This window comes from Colius striatus, chromosome 1 (genome assembly GCF_028858725.1).
Source record: "Colius striatus isolate bColStr4 chromosome 1, bColStr4.1.hap1, whole genome shotgun sequence".
Classification (NCBI taxonomy): Eukaryota; Metazoa; Chordata; class Aves; order Coliiformes; family Coliidae; genus Colius; species Colius striatus.
In genome coordinates, this window is record NC_084759.1 from 146,840,049 (window position 1) to 146,857,852 (window position 17,804).

The 17,804-nt window shown below is 41.4% G+C and overlaps 1 long non-coding RNA gene across 1 annotated transcript; it reads right to left on the bottom strand.

The window, feature by feature from the left end:
• Positions 1-6,913: 6,913 nt before the first annotated feature.
• On the bottom strand, positions 6,914-16,004 carry LOC133624704 (uncharacterized). Its single transcript, XR_009818059.1, has 3 exons — positions 15,574-16,004; positions 15,273-15,440; positions 6,914-7,996 (listed from the first exon to the last, which is right to left on the bottom strand). It is a non-coding gene; the product is annotated as an uncharacterized LOC133624704 (long non-coding RNA).
• Between the last annotated feature and the right edge of the window lie 1,800 nt (positions 16,005-17,804).

Here is a 17,804-nt window from a genome sequence, read left to right on the forward strand (position 1 = left end):
GGATTGTTAACTGGTTAAAGGAAAGAAGGCAGAGAGTTGTGATCAATGGGGCAGGGTCTAGTTGGAGGCTTGTATCAGGTGGAGTCCCTCAGGGGTTGGTGCTGGGACCAGTACTGTTCAATTTATTCATTAATGACCTTGCTGAGGGAACAGAGGGCTCTGTCAGCAAGTTTGCTGATGAGACTAAACTGAGGGGAGTGGCTGACACACCAGAAGGCTGTGCTGCCATTCAATGAGACCTGGACAGGCTGGAGGGTTGGGTGGGGAGAAATCTGATGAAATTCAACAAGGGCAAGTGTAGAGTCTTGCATCTGGGAAAGAATAATCCCATGTGCCAGTACAGGTTGGGGAATGAACTGTTAGAGTGTAGTGTAGGGGAAAGGGACCTGGGGGTCTTGGTGGACAGCTGGATGGCTGGGAGCCAGCAATGTACCCTTGTTGCCAAGAAGGCTGATGGCATCCTGGGATGTATTAGAAGGGCTGTGGACAGCAGGTTGAGACAAGTTCTCCTCCCCCTCTATTCTGCCCTCATGAGACAGAATCTGGAATATTTTGTACAGTTCTGGGCCCCTCGGTTCAAGAAGGACAGGGAGCTGCTGGAGAGAGTTCAGCGCAGGGCCACAAAGATGATGGAGTGAGGCATCTCTGTTATGATGAAAGGCTGAGGGAGCTGGGGCTCTAGCTTGGAGAAGAGGAGACTGAGGGGTGATCTCATTAATGTTTACAAATATGTAAAGTGTGGGTGTCAGGAGATGGAGCCAGGCCCTTCTCAATGATGTCCAATGATAGGATAAAGGGCAACAGGTATAAGCTGGAACATAAGAGGTTCCAAAGAAATACAAGGAAGAATTTCTTCAGTGTGAGAGTGATGGAGCACTGGCACAGGCTGCCCAGATGGGTTGTGGAGTCTCCTTCTCTGGGGACATTTAAAATACACCTGGATGAGTTCCCGTGTGTCCTATTCTAGGCGGTGCTGCTCTGGCAGAGGAGTTGGACTAGATAATCTTTCAACATCCTTCCCAACCCTTGAGATTCTGTGAACATAGCCATACCCTCCCAGACAGTAAATGTACCAGAACCACTATGAAGACACTGCTAAATTAGGAGAGACCTTGTATTATTCTGCAAAGCAGAAATACTTCATGAGAAGACAAGTGTTGACCAACTTCTGCTGTGATGGTGCTGGGAAACCCACAGGTCCCATCTCTGAGTGCTGCTATAGTATGTCCTATCTAAACAAGAGTACGAGTGCTTGGTCAGCAGCCTGCATTTGGGTTGACTGTTCTGCTCATTTTAAACAAAAGTCCGCACAACAACAAGCAAAGTTGTTTTCAGAGGTGGAGCATTGTAAGAGTGTAGACACAGTAACACGCATGTGAATATGCGCAGAGCTGCTTCTTGTCCATCCAGGGACAACATCACTATTAGTTATAGACAGGAAGTTGCTTCTGTTCCCTCTTTGGTGTGCCTGTCTATTCTGGCCTTACCTTGTCAGTGACTATTTGCTTCTGTTGTCCATGAGGAGAGAACTAGGATGGGATTACACAAGAGGATATTTATTATTGCAAACCATGTGACAGACCTTTTGTTTAGTTTTCTCTTGCCACATTTCTTCAGCCCCATTTATGTGCAACAGGGTAGCGTGTCTGCAAACAGTGTAGCTGCCATCTCCAGTGCCTTCTGTGTGAGCCACAGCTTCTGCGTCACAATCCTGACCCTTGCATAAGGTAGAAGGGCTGTTCACTGTGCTGTACAACAATACATTAGCTGCCCCTCTCTTGGCTGTCTTATTTTACCAGGTGTGATAACACTCTTCTTCCACCCCAAGACACACCAGGTACATAGCAGACCACCAGTGTTCAAGCCATGGATTAGTGTCTGTGGCTATTGACATTGGTGTGCCTGGCCAGGATTTCTATCTCGCTCCACCTGCATTGCATAGGGATATGGGAAGCTTTGTGGACCAAGACCTTTTTCTCCCCTGACAACACAGTACCTACTGTCTTGGTCCACTGCTGAGAACTTTCGTAAGACATTTCATAATCAGGGATATTGAAAGTGTTGAAAAGAAAAACATCTTAATCTAGTCTCTGCCCACTCTCTGGTAGCTCTCAGGGACCATTTGGTGTAAAAGTTGTCTGTTTCATGACAGAGGACCAGCGAGGCAGATCACAGTTCTGATCTTTATCATGTCAGTAAAAATTCACTGAGCTGGCTCAGTTGTTTTTGGTTTGTTTTTTTTTTCTTAAGCATTTTACAAGGAATTGTTAATACTCATAGCCTATATGCCTAAACAGAGACTATATCTACAAATTAGTCTGAGACCATGTGTGTAATTAATCACAGATGAGGAACTGAGTCTCCTTAAAAAAGCACTCCTGGAGTGTTGCAATGATAATTATCATGGTCATAAGGGAAGCTGTTACAGACAAATGAAGCAGTCTGGAAAAGCTAGTGAAGAGGTTAATCGAGATGGTTAACCCTGGTCAAACCATATAAAGTGCAAAGTGGTATAATTAAATTCAGTCTCTACATGCATTACTGCTATGTTGTACGTAGTTCTGACCCCTCTAGAAATACACATGTGAACTGGCAGAGGCAGGATGTAGAAACAACCACAAAACCACAGATGAAATGCAGATGAAATGCAGAGAACATTTATTTTTGTTACTTCTCCAGCCAGGGCATGCACAAAGCAGGACCTTGTCACAAGTCTCTGCACACAAGCAGGGACACAGGTATCCCAGAGCTCAGTCCATGCTAGAGAATCACTGAAACTGCTGCTTTTGTCTGTTCACTGGGGATTCACACAGGTGTAATTTACCAATGGATTTGGTATTTCCCACAGCCAGGCACTAATCTCAAGCACATTCAATATAGTGCCTCAAAGTCTATCACAGGTCTATACTGTCCAAACACAGATGTTCTATTTGTCAAATGCACAAGAATCAACAATGATCAATTATGTATTAATATTAATATAATTACTTGTTAATACATAATATTAAGCAGGTGTTTTTCAACACATATATAGCTGCACGTCATTTGAGTATGTTTGCAGTCCTCCTCACTGATCTTCCATTATTTTCCCACACTGTGATAGAAGTTTGCTAATGTTACGGAAGAAACCCTATAGTGAAACTTAGAGAAGTAATCATGAAATTCCAGACTTCAAAGGCTGACTTTTGAACTTTTGAAGACTGTTGTCACGGTTTATTTGGATCTCTCAAATTTACAGGACAACACACTCTGTAAATGAAACTTTCTCTTTAAGAAAGCAACAAAAACAACTGATAAGGGCTCAGTTGCCTTTGTACAGACTAGCCTGTCACATTAATTCACTAATTCATCACGTAAGTCATGAGGTTTCTTACTTGCAAGTTCTAGAATTCATAACTTGCAATTCACAACTTTTACTAACTTTTACTAGTTTACTAATTTCAGATTTGCATAAAGATGGGTACTGCGTGGCAACTCCACAAAGCCAGCAGACCTCACTACAGTTCAGCAGCATATTTGTACTGTTTGGGATATATGAACATGCCCATTTATTCTTTGAGTACACTCCCCTTGACAGCAGCAAGATGCTTCCTTGCTCACGTCCATTTAAAGGTACAGTGTATTTTAAGTGCACTGCACATGCCCAGTGGGTAGGGGTCTTCACTTGGAGGTGGTATGGTTGTATTCAGAGGTGTGATTTTCACATTTTAGTGAGTTAAGGTCAACTAAAGTCACTTATTAAAAAAAAGTTGAACAACATCTACTTCTAGATTAAACATTTTTTCACAAACAAGGCAGTTCCTTTGTAGCTTTTTTTGGTAGCTTAAGAGAGGTTAAAATTTAGCAGTTCTTTTCAATTATACAATACGCCAATTCAGCAGCATCTCATAGATTATTTGTCCTCCATCCTTCCTTGGTCTGACTTTTTAAAGACCTATTATTTTCCAGGGGTGTGATTTTGGAAATCATCTTGCTACACTTTATCTCAACGTAAACAATGTTAGCATAACCCTAACCAGTCCATCATGAAGAGTGCTTGTCCTTCCTCCTTGGTCACACACCAAGAAGAATGAAAGCCTCAGCTGTCCAGTTGTAACTGAAGCAGCTTCCATGAGTCATTTCCATGAGTTAGGGATTCTAATGAAATGGCCAGACAATCAACATGCAAAGACAATGACTCCAGGAGATAGCAATGTGCAGCTGATAATGGCGCTTTATCTCTTCCTGTCCCTCTTGTCCTGCCTTCCTTTGACATAATGACACAGCTCCCATTACATATCAGGCATTAGCTGGAGCTGTGTTAGCCAAGATATCTGAGTAGGAGTTAACAGTCGTAACTGTTCATATACAGCTTTGCCAGGAATCATCAGAGTGGTGAGTTCCAAACTCTAAGAAAACCATTACCTGGTTTTGGAAGCAAAGAGGATAATTCCCTCTCCTATAGCCAGACCAAAATTCTGTTTGAGCAATACCTGATCACACCAAATTCTTTCTTTAAGTCAGTCTTACTATAGCCACATCCAAGACTGGAAAAGACACCTCTGAGTTTTCACTTCAGGTCTGAAGAACATGAGGGTTTTGAGGTTTTGTACACATTTATTATATATGTGTAGAAATTAGTTGGTGGATGTCACTATATACTGCTATAAACCTGTTTCTGTATTTTATTGTATCACAGCTAAATTTCTGCTAGATTTGCGTAGACTCACTATTTGATCAGCTCTCATCTAACATTTGCACTTTGTTGACCATTTCATAGGATTAAACTTTCTCCTGAATGTACTACCACAGGCCCCCTGACTGCTTAGATTTGAAAATATTGTATCCTAATGACCATGAGGAAGGACACCACAAATTTTTACGGAAAGATTATAGAATGACTTTGGTTTGAAAAGCTGAATATCATTGAGTTCAAACACTGCCATATCCATCAGTAAACCTTATCCTTAAAAGATATGATGAACTCCATGGGACTGTTTGTGTAAGGCCATAGCTCTGAAAATCTTCACCTACTGACAGTTAGGGTTTAAGAATTGCTTTACCTTTCAGCTCTTTTTCCACCCTCTGTCACTTTTCTGCGCTCTGTGCCAACATGGTTGTTACAGAATCAGTATGGTAGGGGTTGGAAGGGACCTTGAAAGATCATCTAGTCCAACCTCCGGCCAAAGCAGGTCCACCTCGATTAGGTCACACAGGAACACATCCAGGTGGGTTTTGAAAACCTCCAGAGAAGGAGACTCCACACCCGCCCTGGGCAGCCCATGCCAGGGCTCCCTCACTTTCACAGGAAATAAGTTTTTCCTCATGTTTGAGGGGAACGTTTTGTGTTCCAGCTTGTGTCCGTTACCACTTTTCTTGTCACTGGGTGCTACAGAAAAAGGACTTGCTCCATCTTCTTGGCACCTGACCTTCAGGTATTTGTAAATGTTGATAAGGTCCTCCCTCAGTCTTCTCTTCTCCAGGCTAAACAGCCTCACAGCCTTTCTTCATATGACACATGTTCCAGTCCCCTAATTGTGTTATTTGTGTAACAAACCAGATCAGGCAGTTGATTGGGCTGGAAAATAACTGTTTAAGGAGTAGTGCTGAACCTAAGGTGTAGCTGTTGCCTCAGACTATTTGACTAATTTTACAGCTGTGCTGTGTAATGGCTTTGGCTATGATTATCATTCTCATCGATGTCCCTCTGCACTGCTGAAGTGATGCAGAGAAAACAAACTCGTTCTTTATTATTTACTTTACTGCTATTTTCTGTTTTCCTATAATGACGTGGATTTGTTTTACAATAAAGGATTATATTTTAGATATAGAAAGTAACTCAACTCTAAGTGAATGTTGACTATGGCCAAGCATGATATTTATAGATAGTTATGCACTGAAGAAGCTTATTTTGTCTGGCAATAACCAAAATGCTGCCATGTCTGAATGCAGTCTGTTCATCAGTAACTTCATGGAGCCCAAACTAAAAGCTCACCTGTAACGAGAGTACAGTGTTCAAGAAAATACAACTAAACTATGTGCTACTTATTCACACCCAAGCAGAAATTCCAGCCATTGACATAAGACTGTAAACCAGGTTCATATTCTCAGTGCTGCATGGAAATTAGTTTGAATTTCTCTTCAGCACCTACCTCTGTCTCAAGAGTCCTAGAGGGACTCATTCTTGCTCGTAGTGCTTTGAATTTTAAAATGTTAATGATGTTGGTTTCACACCTTTCCTACCTATATGAAAGTTGTAATTCTCACTACTTAACTGATACTTATTAACACTTTCTACTGTTAGATACAGTTGCCTGCAAAGTATTTTAGGAACACAAATGATTAACGGATATCTATCACAAGCTTGTAAAACACTTAAAGATGTGTACTCCAGCTACATTCTCCAGATATGTGCAAAGCAAATAATAGGCAAGGAAAGAGTGTCTTGCTTCTGAAGACTGCATAGGCTTCAGTATTTAAGAACTCCTTTCCAATCTGTGAGATGCCTCACAGGTTAGTGGGTGTCTCAGTAGATTGGTGACCTAAAATTGTTGCAGTAGGTGGGGCATCTGAGAGTGGAGATGGATGCTGCCTTTGTGCAGACCACGGAGGTGACTGACACATCTTGTCAGTGGTTAGAGAGCATCTAAGGGCCAGAGACTGATGGTGGACAGGTGAGATCCTCTTTTGCAATCTGTGGGTGTTCCTGGTGCAACACTTGGATGCTGGCTTGCAGTAAGTAAAGTACACACTGACCTGCATGACATCCAGAGCTACATGCCCATGCTCATTCCAAACCAAAGCCCTTTGCCATGTGCTGGTTCTCTCTCATCACCTAATCCAGGGCTCAGATCAAATCTGATTTCCACCAGGAAATGGCACCTAGGAGCATGTGATGATTCTTAGCCAGCACAGCCCGTTTGCACACTGAGGCCAAGCCGATCTCAAGTCCTGGCAGGAGTGGCTTCACCCGCATCCAGAATTAGTTTGCAGTAATAAGAGACAGCATAAGAAGGAAAGGGCCTTTTATTTTGTACAAACCAGCTATAACTCATACAGTCATTCTCTCTCAGACTTACTTGCTCATTCTTTCCCTGTCTGCACATGGCCTCCCCAGGATTATTTGACAGAGGATATGGGAACCTAGTTATTTGTTCTCATTGTGTCTTTAAGGTTGTTCTTAACATTGGCAATCACGTGGTTGGTTTTTGAATGTGTCTTTTACACCTTTTAAAAGATGACAGAGACTATGAATTGTCTGTCCCTCTGTCCCACCTCTGTGAGTCATTAGGCAAAATTGCTGGTTAACTCATTGTTCCTTTGTCTCTCTTTCAGGGTGTAGGCTGTTGTACTTAGGTTGCCCTTTGTTTTTTTAAATCTAGTTGTTTTTTATAGAAACTGCAGATAGTTGTGCTGTAGACTTGACGACCTACTCGTTTAGGTGCCATTAATGCATGCTATTCTTTTGTCCCTTCCTCATCCTGTTCTCCCACACCCAGACATTTCTCACCTGTGCCCCTTCCATACCAAGGCTGACATTTCTACTAGAGCTCTTCACAGAATTAAGTGCTTCTGCTAGGCCACTAATAATGAGTCTGGGAAGGCAGAGGATTGAGGAATGCACTGGATGTCATTTCCTGCTGGAAAAATATCCTACTGGCTATGGCAGTAATTCAGATTTGTTTCAGCTGCACAGTGAGCAATGCAAAAGTAAACTTCTAAAATTAAAGGTAGCTCGTGTGAATGTGCAGGACCATGATAAGAGAAGATGACAGGCGATTGTTCACTTTGTCCCCTAGTTGCCCAAGGAAATGTCTGGTCAGAGCTCATGCTGCAGATGGCCCAGTGGGATAGACTTGCCCCAAAACAATCAAGTGCAGAGATTCACTGACTTGTCAAACGCCTGGCATGGTATTACTGCAGAAGGAGGGGAAGGAGTCCTGGCCTCGCACCAGGGTGGAGAAAGAAAATGGTAATTGGTCATTTCTTTCAGAAGAGAAATGGAGATGCCAGTTTCCTGCAAAAAAAAAAAAAAAACCCAGTCTTTTGTTATTTCACATTATTCTCAACTATTAAAATAAGCAAAACAACCTGTCCTTACAAGGAGACTGGAAACATTAATTAATGTTTGTGAAATGCTAAGCACTGTAACAATAAATTACATGGGACATCCTATGAGGATATTACTAATCATGTATTCAGGGCAGAGTTTGACTAGGATACAGTAAATAAGCCATGAGACCATGCACTTAACAATGACGATAAAACAACCTAATGAATAATTGCTCATGAAATGTATGCCCTCCATGTGCACAGAGAGGCCAAAGGTCCTGTGTAAAAAAGGTATATGTTATCTTGTAATTAAAGTTTTTTACAATGCATACAAGAGTTACAAGTTTAACTTCTCTAGGAAAATTTAAATCAAGCATTTCCAATGCCCTTGAGTACCCAGCTTTGCAACCCTAACACTCTTTGAACATAGGCTTTTTATGTCATTCAATAGAGATCATTTAAATATTGTGTTTCCCCTGCTTGTCTCACCAGAGCTGGCCGTGAATTCTTTCTCCTATGCTGCCTTTGCACTCTGGAACAGTCTAAATGGCTTCCTGAGTTGCCTTAAATCCCATTACCAAATCCCTTCCTCTGGGCCTTTAATATCTGCCCACCTTTCTCATAAAACATCAAGGTTTCATTTCTTGACCAAGCTTATATCCCTATCAGGTTTTGCCTCTTCTGTGTTTTTACACCATATAGACACACATCTATAAGATGTCCATATATCAGCCTGTATTTATTAATATAAATCAAGATCATTAGTGACTTAGTATTCTAAAGTTTTCCATGTCAGATTCATTAATTCAGAGAAGTGTTTAGTTCAGTCTAAATTAGGTTCTAATGACAAAGCAGCAAACTGACTTCCTATATATGGAAATTCAGTCTGACTGTTCTTTTTCTAAAGAAATCTGAATTTCAGTACCCTGCTGAAAATAGGAAAGGTAAATACAATGCAGAGAATTGGATCATATTCAGTTTTCATCCAGAAATAAAAAGCAAATTAATATGTTTCATTTTTGTGTTGCAAATGTACTATATATACAGTCAACAGGAAATAAGTATTCTACCCAGTAAAATGGTTACTGAGCAGATGAAGTACTGATACTGGAAGAGCATTGATTTCAGTGCCTTTGCAGCTTCTTAACATGTACCAGCTGAATTTGGCCCCACATGTTCTGTCTATGAAACAAAAAACGTAACGATTTGGAATGAAAAGGTGACACGACGATGTCTCTGATCTGTACTTTAAATAATCACCTTTTAATATATAGTAGAAATAACTAGTTCAGGGGGTGTTTTGACATGAACATCAAAAGGAAGTGGAGATGGCACCTGGTGTCTTTTGCCTTGGGTTTCTGCTTCTAATATGCTTTTACTCTAATTGCTTTAGAGTTTTATTGCCTTACAACTTTTCTCCACAATTGTTTTATGCAATAATCTTTAGTTTCCTTTTCCACAAAAACTAAGCATGTTGTTTCTTCTCATCACTCTGAACTTTTCAAATTGACACCAACATGATTTCCTTTGCTTTGAATGAGGCTGGTACAGTGATGCTGTTATCTCTGCTTCCCTGAGTCTCCGTGTCTTTAAAGAGATCACAGATCACAAGTTTTTTGTTTCCTGGAACCAAAGAACCACTGATTCTCCAGCCACTACAAACTCTCCTAACTGTGTTGTAGATGAGATTCTCAACTTGAATAAAGATAATCGTTCATGTACCACGTGAATTCAAAATGCAGTTGTGTGGTATTCACTGTGTTCTGCGAAATCTTTTAAAAAGAAAATAACATCGAGACAGCATACAGATGAAATTTAAAGAGAAGAAACCAACCCTTCCCTGCTGGCAAGCTAATTTGCATTGCTCTAAGAATTACAGAATGAGGTAAAATTATTTTATTGCCTTCTTTCATCATTATGCCACAGTACTAATTACGTGCCTGGTGTTCTAAAGTCTATAATGCTATTTCCTGCCACTGAGTTCCCATTCCTTTCTTAATTCTCTAAACACACATTTTATGCCTCTAGTAAGCACCTGGTAGCAGCTTACAATCACACCAGTGGATAAGTCTTCACCCAGTGCAAAGACAGAGATGGCAGAACAGTGACTGAAGAATTGAAATGGCAGAAAAATGATTAATATTTTCCAGGATGATCAGCATATGCTGCTACAGATTGGATATTAAATCATTACATTTTAATATGGAAAACTGATGAAGTCTAGAGCATAAATAATACAAGTTATGCAACCATATCTCTGCATGCATATAAGAGAGAGGTGTTTTTCAGTGTATGGAAGGCACTGTACACCCTGAAGGATACTTGCTTTGCTGGAATTATTTCTTTGGACAGATTTCAGTAAGAGTCACCATTTCAAATCGTTTCCCATTGAATTCAGAAAAAGCTAAGGAAGTTCAACCGAGAAATGAGTGTATCTCTGATAGATGGACCCTCTCACACAAGCTCAAGGCTTAACATGGAACAGAGAGTCATTGCTGTCTGGTCTGGGAAGTATTAGCAAGCTGCACATAAGCACAGGCAGGTTTAATAATAACCAATTTTAAGGGGCTTCCCAGTCACTGTTAGAAAGAGATGCACGGAACCAATTCTGTTCTTTTTAAAAGTATAATGAAGATATTGACATAGAGAATACACAATCCAAGGATTAAACCACCAAGGGGAAACAATACCTCAAGGGAATCAAGCTTACACTAGTAAAGGGGAGTACCTTATGGCAATTTAGTCCAATGGCCAACTGCAATATGCTTGCTGAAACATTTTAGTTTAGTCCTTAAATTAACATTGTACTTTCTGCTTCTGGCTTCTAGGGAGCTTTTGTCAGCCAGGGATTTCTGCACAGAAACTGTCTCTGAGACACACCTAGGACCAGAGCTGTGAAAGATGACGGCAAACAGTTTGTCGGGGCACTTGCTCTAATGCTTCTGGGGATGTGTTGGAAAGAAGTCCTTGGCCAGGGAGAAGTGGTGAGTTACTGCAGCTCTTTTCCTCTGTTTGATCAAAGAGATGCAAGCTTGGTACCAGGACTGGATGTTAAATGTTGGGCCCATATAGGAAATTCCATTATTAAAACTAAGGCACTGCTGTTAAGGAATATGTTTATCATAGAATCATAGAATGGTAGGGGTTGGGAGGGACCTTTAGAGATCATCTAGTCCAACCCCCCTGCAGAAGCAGGTTCACCTAGATCAGGTCGCATAGGAACATGTCCAGGCGCGTCTTGAAGACCTCCAAGGAAGGAGACTCCACAACCCCTCTGGGCAGCCTGTGCCAGGGCTCCCTCACCTGAACAGTGAAATAGTTTATTCTTATATTTAAGTGGAACTTTTTGTATTTCAGCTTCATCCCATTACCCCTTGTCCTGTTGCTAGATACTATAAAAAAAAAAAAGATACCCCAATCTTCTGACACCCACCATTTAGATGTTTGTAAATATTAATAAGAACTCCCCTCAGTCTCCTCTTTTCTAAACAGCCCCAGTTCCCACAGCCTTTCCTCATATGAAAGCCTAAATAAAGTCTCCAAACATAGGATGCTTGTCATCAGCATACTTGCCTAGCAAAACTTAGTGGTGTGGCTTCCAACCGTACTTCCAGCAATTGTCACAAGCTTGTTTGGAAACGCTGTCAGACGTGACTTTGGAATCTTTATTTCCATGGCCATATTTTTCTCTCCATTAACTGATTACAGGTGCAATTCCTGATAAAGCAAGAGGAAATCATACCCTAATATTTGGTTATAGAAACTTAGCCTGTTCAATTGAAGCCAGATTTGAATTGAAGCATTTTTTCAAGGTCCAATTAACTGTATTCAGGAAGTTGTTGTTTAAGTTTTTAATAAGTTAACGGTAGACAATTTACTTTTAAGGAAAAACTGGGGTTTTTTTCCCCCTCAGTAAGGTACAAAGTTTCTGGTATTGACTGAAGCAATGCAAAAGTGAGGCAGATTGTGGCAAGATTTTGTCTGAAGAGCTTTGTCACTGTCTTTCCTGTTGTAACCACAACCCTATTTAAATGTTCAACTGTATGAAGTCCACTAAGTTAGGCAAATTATTGGAGTGGTTTCGTTATACAAGCAAAAGCTTTAGGCTAATTTAGAGCATCAGAATAAATTTTCTTTTTTCCTGCATTTAAAGATATTTTGTATCTTACGTTCTCTCCTGTTGCTAATTATTTTAAAAGGGGCTTTGTAACAGCAAAAGAGATCTGTCACTGAGCCAGTCATTTTTCTGGCATGCTGCACTGCGATTAATGCAATTGCTTAAATAAAAATGGTGCAGCTTTATCATCATAATCTAATCACTCATTTCTTTGCCTTTCGTCCTAATAATGTAAGACATAATGAACTCTTGGTAGATATAGTAACACCCTATAAGTATTTCTATAGGATTTGCGTTGTCGTTTAATATTATTTCAAAGAAAGCAGGACAAAACATAATTCTTGCCTTTTTGCTCAGTTACTCATTTTGTGATTTTTATGTTCTCCCACTATCACTGAAAGAAACGATCACATTAACCATTTTAACAAGCATTTGCTAGTTTGTGCATACATACTATTCATTCAAATGACTTGTGAAATCAATCAGATAATGGGGCCTGGTCTCCTTTCTCTGAATAATAACTTCAAGGAAGATCCACCTCCCTCTCAGAGAAAGAATGGATAGCTGGGAATGCTCAGGGGAATAAAAGGGTTTAAAGCACCGCACATAAAAGGCTGAGTAGAAGAGTCTTTGAAAATAAATGCAGGCTTCAACAAAAGATGAGAAAGAAAAGGGTACAGAGGGGAGCTCGGACTTAGCTTAGATATGGGTAGCGCATACAGAAGAGGTTGCCGAGGCAAAGCATAATACCCAGATAGAAGGGTGAATGTGCTGTAGGTTCAGGGTTGTAGGCAGAAAAAAATGCATTTTGATGAGGGGCATGGTATGTACAGAGCCTGGCTGTGGCTCTTGGGGGAATGAAAAGACCTGAAAGGGAAGCCAGTCAGGAAAATGACACCAATTATCTCAAAATGAAGTGTGTTTATATTTCCACTAGTATACAATGAGCTGTTCTTCACAATCACAAAACAATGAATGTGAGAAAAAGAGAGCCATGGCACATATAATATTCTTAAAATGACAGAAATTAAAACAACTTTCCCTTTTCCCATACCTCAGATTTAGATCTGACTGAAAATAAAAGGCACCTGATTTCATATCAGTCCGGAATAAAACAGAAAGCATAATATTGCCTCACAGTTACACATCTTCTGTCTGTTTGCATTTGTAGCAAAGTCGCACTGGAAGACTTTCTTAGAGCAGGACTGGAGTAGGCTGGAGCATTTCCTATGGCTGTTTACATCCACATCTCCAGAAAACAAGCAACCACAGAAATGTTCAAAGAAGATGATATGTCAGCTTCTGGCTGCTATCTTTCTAAGTTAGCATCCTCTGAGCAGAAAAGATTTAAAAGAAATCAATTATTTTTATCTGTTTTCTCAGTTTTTGCCATCAGTAAGCTGTTGATAGGTTAAACATGTAATTAAAAAGGAAGACAGCAGGACTTCAGTGAAGTAACAGATTTGAGCTGTTGTAGTTGAAAGGATGATTTGTCATAATGCAGTTAACATTTTTAATTGTGTCAGAGCTGACAACTTTATGGAGATGTGCTAAAAGATCATCACTGCCTGACAAATTTCGAATAATGTATATTCAGCCACCTCCAATTATTCAAGTAGCAGCTGAGTCACAAGATCTACTCATGGATATTTGGTATTACTCTCCAGCTGAGATTACCTACTGAACCTAGGTCAGGCAAGGGTCTGACCTAGTATTGTAATGGCAATGTTTTAAGCTTTGTCTTTCTAGGAGAGTTTGAAAGGCACTGAGAAGATCTTGTTCAAGCAGTTGGATAGCCTTGGTCTGGAAGAGTATAAAAATGCTGCTGTCCTTCCATAATATGTTACCAAGGCTCATATATTGCAGCATTTTCTGAATATAGGACATGAATCTTAAAACAAATTTAGTGAATGACACTATGTTGACCATGGCAGATGGATAGGATAACCAGTAGTGTGTATAAGAATTTTGGATGATGAAGGGCACCATCAAAGCCCTTTTCTGTGAGTTAGTGCCCTACTTTCACTATCCTTACATGAGATTTCAGAGCCTGTAGCTGTGCCCAAGGGAGTAGCTGCCAGTCTCACAGCTCTTGGTCTAGTACTATTGCTCCTTGGTCACTAACCTTTTAGATTGAGAAGATCCACCACAAGCAAAAAAAATGTGGAGATTTCATCTCCCAAACCTTCTTTATTCCAATAGTGCCGTGAGTCATATCTGAGAAGCTCTCCAAGTCTTTGGTCTCCATGACTTCTTAAATTGAGAGTGAGACATTGACAAGATTCATGTTCTCCTCTGTTCCCAGGCTACCATTCTGTGCTGGAGAGAGACAAGCAGTGCCTGCAGCCCAGCAGGAAGGTTGATCTGATGAAGAAGGTTTTGCCTACTGATAGATTTGCATGAAACAGCAGGGAGAAAAAGTGGCAGGGGTGAGGGAGCTCAATACAGTATATGAAGGCAGGACTACACTTGATAAGAAAACAGGAGGCCAGGCTGATTAGGTACTGGAGGAATGGGAAGGAGTCTCTCCCCTCCATTCCCTTGCAGGTGGAAAGAGTTTCTCCTCTGCTCCTCACTCTCCCCTCAGAACGTGCCATTGGTGCCCATGGGTCCCTCTGCTGCCATGCTTCGATCTAAGAGGAAAGGTGCAAAGTAGACAACAGACAAAGCTTGAAGGCAAGTCCCAGCATAGATATGAGAAGGAGAAGTGCAGCTAACAGAAACAGACCAGTGAAAGCATTCAAATGACAAAACATGTGACTATCACAAGCTTACAGATGGCTCTGCTCAGCAAGGCACAGGAATCAGACAAGGACTCACTGTCTGGCCTCAGATAACTGCATTATCATGACATGTCCCCACATGCAGCTCATCAGGGGCCCTGGCAATGTGGCAGGTACTGGTACAGGATGGAGTATGAGGTTTCTGATGCATGCAGTTCCTCTGCAGGAGACTTTTCCTACAGCTTATGGCTCCAGTGCATTTCAAAACACCCTTGGTCAGCCTGACAAAATTCACCCCTTCTCCATAGCTTTGAGACCAGCGCTGTAATCCCATCAGAAATCTTACAGGTTCCCCCTCCTCATCCCTCTACTTCAGAGATGTTGGAGAAAGGACTACGTACCTGCTGGGGTCAAAACTAGGATTGATGGTGGAGGAGATGGCTGGCATCTGCTCCGCAGGAGAGGAGGCTGCAGACGTGTCCCTGGATGTGTGCTCCCAGGAATCTACTGTAGGATGGGGCCAGGGTGCAAAGAGTGATCTCCAAAGGCTCATATTCCTTCAGACTCTCCTACATGGAGACACTGAGATTCATGGTGTGGAAATCCAAGGCAGATGCTGGCTCAGTTATGTGCTCCCTCCCAATGAAGTTCTCAGGCTCCTTGTATTGGACATAGGACTGACTGATGATTATAGTTACTGACCTGCAAGAAGACAATCTTCATCTTTGATTTTTTTAAAGGCAGCCTTGTTCACCACTTCTCTTGTAGGTGACAGCTGGTGAGAGTTTCTCAACCTTCTAAGATTTCCACTAGGTTGTCTTGGCCCTTGACACCGTATTGTCTTGCTCCTCCTCTTTATCTCATGGCACAGGTTCACGGGAAATCTCCTATCTTCAGAGTTGCAGGTTGCAGTTATTTGAAATTTTTGACAGGTGGAAGAGAGAGCTTCCAGTGTGGTAGAGCAGAACTGTGGAGAACAGATAATACAAAAGGGAGGATAATGAAAGACAGGTTCAGCAAGTGAGTTCAATGACAGCAGGCAGGAAAAATGAGAAGTCAAAGGTTTCAGATCTGAAGTCTGCATGAATGAAAATAAAGCAGAAGATGAGCAGATATTGCTAAAGTGGTGGAGTGCTGGCAGTTGACAGCAAATAGGAAGATATATGCAGCACTTGATCCCACAAACTCCATCAGGCTTTGAGGGCACTCTTCAGGGTCTGAGAATCTTCTGTGAATACTTGCACCTTATCTACACGCTGGAGGTCGTCGTAGCAGAAAGTCCACACAAGGATTTATGACCCATTTTTTCACTGAAAGTTGAAGTGCTGTGGAGCAGAGCTCCTGGTTTCGTATCATACAACATGAATCTATTTTGTGCACACCAGGGTCACTTTGAGAAGCCAGTTAACCTGTGACAAGTGGAGACAGTTTGGGAATTTGCTTCTAAGCTACTTTATTGCTATGAACCAAATTACTACGGTAGACAGAATGGTTTTGACTTAAAAGTACATTAATATGTCTGTTCATGACCATGATAAAGGTTTTTTATCAGATGTTATATTACTATTATTTTTTCTTAAGGATTCTATTTAAAGGTATATGTTTAAAAAGAAATAATATTATTTATTGTAGTTTAAGCCCAGCCACACTGCAACAGAGCACCACACAGCTATCTGATGACCCCCAGCACCCAACAACCTCACCTTTTGTAGGATGGCAGAGGCCTCAGTGAGATGAAAGGAGAAAAGATACCAAAGAGCCTTGCAGATTTAGAGAAGGACAGAGAAGGCTTGCTCAACAGCTATGGTTCTCAGCAAAAAGGACTTAGCTACTTGATTTAGGGAAGAAAACAAGATCAGTTGAGTCTACTGTCAACCAGAAACAGAACAAACAGAAAGAAAAACAGAGCAGGAATGATGAGAAAAATACCACCAGCACTTCAAAATCTCTTTGCACCAGCCCTTCCCTTTTACTGGGCTCAGCTCCCTACTCCCGTTATCTCTACCTCCTGCCCAGTCAACAGTGCAGGGGGGCAGGGAATGGGGAATGTGATCAGTCCCTCACAAATAGTCTTCACCTCTTCCTTCTTCTCAGAGGAGGACTCCTCACATTCTTCCTCTGCTCCAACATGAACTCCCTCCCATGGGACAGTTCCTACTGAACCTCTCTGGTGTGAGCTCTTCCCTGGGGCTGCAGCTCATCACAAACTTCTCCTGCGTGGGTCTCCTGATGTGTGGAACAGACTCCATAACTCAAAGAGTTATAAAGAAGGGATGTTTATTCAGTGCTAGGCACATGGTGGATGGCTCCACCACAAAGGTGCACACCGACTTGGCAACTTGCTTGACTTATATTTGCTAGAGTTAGAAAATCATATGATTACATTATCTGCCTATGCAAAAACACAACTTATCCCCACTTTCGCATGTAAATTAGGTTTCCTCTTTCTTTCATTTTTACAATGTCTCCCTGTGATGGACGATGACCATCTGGGGGATGAAGGCTGATAATCTTGAGTCTTTCTCACCCCTCATCTTGGCTCAACTTCAGATATCACTTGGCCCCTCACTGAACTGGCTTCACTTGCTTTCCTGCCTCCAAGTTAGTTGGTGGACCCCAGAGGTATTGTGTAAGCAGATAAAGACAACTCTTTTACAGCTCCTGTGCGCTTATCAGGTAGTTTTGTCTGTATGAAATATAAACTTTGACAGTTATACTACTTCAATAAGTTAGTATAAAGTTTATTAATACAAGTCAGTATAAAACTCCATGTCACTCCTCTGTGGCAGCACAACTCCAGGTATGTTCTGCTCCAAGGTTGCCCTCCCACAGAGTCACAGCCTCCTCTAGGCATCATAACCCCTGAGCTGCGGTCCTTCATGAGCTGCTGGCAGATCTCAGTTTCATCGTTGTCCTCCGTGTGTTGCAGGGCA